This window comes from Rhinopithecus bieti, unplaced genomic scaffold, assembly GCF_001698545.2.
Source record: "Rhinopithecus bieti isolate Rb0 unplaced genomic scaffold, ASM169854v2 scaffold_1014, whole genome shotgun sequence".
NCBI classification, from domain to species: Eukaryota; Metazoa; Chordata; class Mammalia; order Primates; family Cercopithecidae; genus Rhinopithecus; species Rhinopithecus bieti.
The window spans coordinates 3,919,123-3,923,427 of NW_016803499.1; positions in this window are offsets into that span (position 1 = coordinate 3,919,123).

Below are 4,305 nucleotides of genomic sequence, written 5' to 3' on the forward strand. Positions count from 1 at the left end.
GTGACTATATTATTTATTGGTGAGTCAAGTGGGATACTTCGATTATAACACGGGGCACATGGTAGGCCTACGTTCCCCAGTATCCACAGATGAACTAACACGATGTCTGGTTTGCTTTACAATAATCTTAGGGGAGGGAGGGATCTGCTTATGAATTGAACAACACTGACCAAGTGGATTGATGATTCTTGAAAGTGGGTGGTGCATTCATGACAGTTTTATTAATCTACCTTCACATTTGTGTGAGATTTTCCATAATAAAATTTTTGCTGGGTGCAGTGGCTCACACCTGTAATCCCAACACTTTAAGGCCGAGCCTGTAGGATTTCTTGAGGCCAGGAGTTCGAGACCAGCCTGGGCAACAAAGGCTCTGCCTCTAAAGTAAATTTAAAAATTAGCAGGGTGTGGTGGCACATGCCTGTGCTTCCCGCTATTCTGGAGGCTGAGGTGGGAGGACCACTTGCACTTGGGAGGTCAAGGCTGTAGCGAGTTATGATTGTGCCACTGTACTACAGACTGGGCAACACAGCAAGACCCTTCTCAAAAAAAATCCAAAAAACAAGTTTTAATAGTGGTCTCAGGCAGACCCTCTATGTGATAAACTCTTCATCTTTGGATGTTTGAGAATACTGCTGCTTACCCCTTCACTTTGTTACGGTAATTCTGCCCAGTTTCAAACCCTGACTGTAGCCCACAGCTGAAATATTTTATATCACAACCCAGCACGCACACACTATATTTCATCAATTCTGCTGTGAACATTTTTTCATATTTTGGTATCTTAAATTACGATGTGTCTTATAAGCAATGATACTGAAGGAAATCAAGAGATTTTACTCCAGGCCAGGCACGGTGGCTCACGCCTGTAATCCCAGCACTTTGGGAGGCCAAGGTGGGCGGATTGCTTGAGCTCATCAGTTCGAGACCAGCCTGGGCAACATGGCAAAACCCCGTCTCTACAAACAGTACAAAAGTTAGCCGGGTGTGGTGGGGTGTGCCTGCAGCCACAGCTGCTCAGGAGGCTGAGGTGGAAAGACGGCTTGAGCCTGGGAGGTAGAGGTTGCAGTGAGCTGTGTGATCGCACTGCTGCGCTCCAGCCTGGGCAACAGAGCAGAGCCAGACTCTGTCTCGACCACAACAGAAACATTTACCCCAAACTGTACTTTTGACATTTTTTTGAAATGGCTGTTATAGGGCCAACAGATGAAGGGTCCCTGCAAAGCTGTCCATTGTCAGAGCAATTTGCATCTGTGGAGAATGTCCATTACTGCACCCAGGCCCGAGAGATTAACTGAAATAACACCTTGAAAGGTCTGAAGAGAGCCATTTACCATCTCTGACAACTTCTACTTGTGAGGTTTCATCTACCTAATAAGAACCCCGTTTGCGAGCCAGACCTCTTCCTCCCGTCTTCCCAGAACCTCGTTTGCCAGGATCCAAGTCCTCATTCATTCTGTGGCCTCAAGACCTGACAGTGGTGTCCAAGGAGAGAATACAGTCGTGGGTTCTCAGTTTCCTTCTAGTTGGCCCAGTCCCTCTTTTCTCCTTATCACTAGAGACAGAAACTCAAAACCATGGCGTTGGGCTGCTAAAAGCCTAAAACAGAACAACAAAATGAGGCAGGTTGGACAAGCCTGGATAAGCTCCTGTACCTCCCTGGGTGGCTGCGCCTCTATTCTGAAGGCTCCTGTGTGTACACGGTAAATACACGCGTGTGCCTTTTCTCCGATTAGCCAATCTTCCTCATGCCAGGGATTTTTCAGCAAACCTTTAGGAGGCCAAGGGCCTTGGCTCCCACAACATCTTACAGTTGATGCAACACATACAGGATGTGACAAGACATTGAAGATAGGCTGCAAATTCTCTGCTCCTCCTCCCAGTGAAAGGTAAGAGTCTAACTCCCCTCCCTTAAACCTGGGCTGGCCTTAGTGACTTGTTTGACCAAAAGAATGCAGCAGACATAACTTTAAGACCTGGAGCGAGGACACAGGACAATCTCCAGCTTCCATCTGGGTTCTGTGGTACTCTTGTTGTGAAAGAAACAAGCCACCAAGTAAGAAGTCATTACTCCAAGACCACCCCGCTGTAAGGAGGCCCAAGCTAGCCACGTGGAAAGACTGGAGAGAGCTGTCTGGTGTCTGTCCCCAGCCGCTCCCGCCATCCTATATTCTAAGTGCCAGCCATACACATAGAGGCGGGGTTTCACCATGTGGGCCAGGCTGGTCTGGAACTCCTGACTTCATGATCAACCCCCCCTCAGCCTCCCAAAGTGCTGGGATTACAGGTGTGAGCCGCCGCGCCCGGCCGTGGCTGGCTTCTTTACCGCAAGCTGTTTTATCAGCAAGGTGTTTCTGACCTGTATTTTGTGCTGACCTCCCACGTCATCCTGTGACTTAGAATGCCTTAATCATCTGGCAATGCAGCCCAGTAGGTTTCAGCCTCATTTTACCCAGCTCCTATTCCAAATGGAGTTGCTCTGGTTCACACGCTTCTGACAATTACACAGCCATTGATACTGTATGTAAACCAAAAGGAAGACTCTAAGCACCCCCAACCAACTGAATAGACCCTTTCCCCTTGGCCAAGAGGATTCCAAAGAAACCTGAAAAAGTGGCCGGGCACGGTGGCTCACGCCTGTAATCCCAGCACTTTGGGAGGCCAAGGTGGGCGGATCACAAGGTCAGGAGATCAAGACCTGCCTGGCTAACATGGCAAAACCCAGTCTCTACTAAAAATACAAAAAATTATCCGGGCGTGGTGGTGGGCACCTGTAGTCCCAGCTACTCGGGAGGCTGAGGCAGAGAATCGCTTGAACCCAGGAGGCGGAGGTTGCAGTGAGCCGAGATCGTACCACTACACCCCAGCCTGGGCGACAGAATGAGACTCCGTCTCAAAAAAAAAAAAAACCTGAACAACTAGTTCAGACCATGACGGGAAGTGGGAGGTCGGAGGTGCCTAATTATACCCTCTTCCCTTTGGAGTTCAGGCACAGATGATCAGCATTAACATTACAACAAAGATCTTAAGAGTGACAAAACAGACTCTTTGTACCAATACGCTACCAAATTCCAACCTGATTCTAGGATAACATCACATGCCAGCAAACCCTGAAAGAAATCCAAGTATTTTACCCCAAATAGATTTCTTTGACACATTGTGAAATGGCTCTGCAAAGCTCTCTCTTTTAGGGGAAATTTACATTCTGTACAACCTACACTCTGCCGCCCAGGCTGCAGTGCGACCCCCAGCCTTTTCGGCACCAGGGACTGGTTTTGTGGAAGACAGTTTTTCCACGGACAGTGTGGGGTGGTTTCGAGATGAAACTGTTCCATCTCCGATCATCAGGCATTAGATTCTCAAAAGTACACAACCTAGGTTCCTCGCATGTGCAGTTCACAGTAGGGTGTGTACTCCTATGAGAATCTAATGGCATCACAGGTCTGACAGGAGGCAGAGCTCAGGTGGTAATGCTCCCTCACTGGCCACTCGCCTTCTGCTGTGGGGCCTGGTTCCTAACAGGCCACAGTCCGGTACTGGTACCGTGGCCCAGGGGTTGGGGACCTCTGTTGTAGAGAATTCCCTTTTCCTTTCCAGGTCTTTTTCTGATCCTGAAGAGATGAGCTGAGAGCACCTTTGAAAGGTCTGAATAGGAAACATTTGCAATCTATTGCCTCTAAAGGTGGTCAACTATGAGACTTTATCTACACAGTAAGAACCTTGGTCTCCACAACCCCTTATCTTAACCCAGACACTCCTTTCTACCACTGTCAGGTCTTTAGATAATAACACATTCAACCAACTGCCAATTAGAAAATCTGAGTCCACCTATGCCCTGTAAGCCCCTGCTTTGAGCTGTCCCACCTTTCCAGAGGGAACCAATGTATACGTCACATGTACTGATTGATGTCTTATGTCTCCTTAAAACATATAAACCAAGCTGTAACCCAACCACCTTGGGTCCATGTTCTCAGGACCTCCTGAGGCTGTGTCATGGATCATGGCCCTCACACTTAGCTCAGAATAAATCTCTTCAAATACTTTACATAGTTTGGCATTTATTTTTATTTTGTCAATATGTATATGAAATACACCCTTAAGTGCTGGCCATAGTGGCTCACGCCTGTAATCCCAGCACTTTGGGAGGCTGAGGCAGGGGGATCACGAGATCAGGAGATCGAGACCATCCTGGCTAACACGGTGAAACCCCATTTCTACTAAAAATACAAAAAATTAGCCAGGCACGGTGGCAGGCGCCTGTAGTCCCAGCTACTCGGGAGGCTGAGGCAGGAGAATGGCGTGAACCCA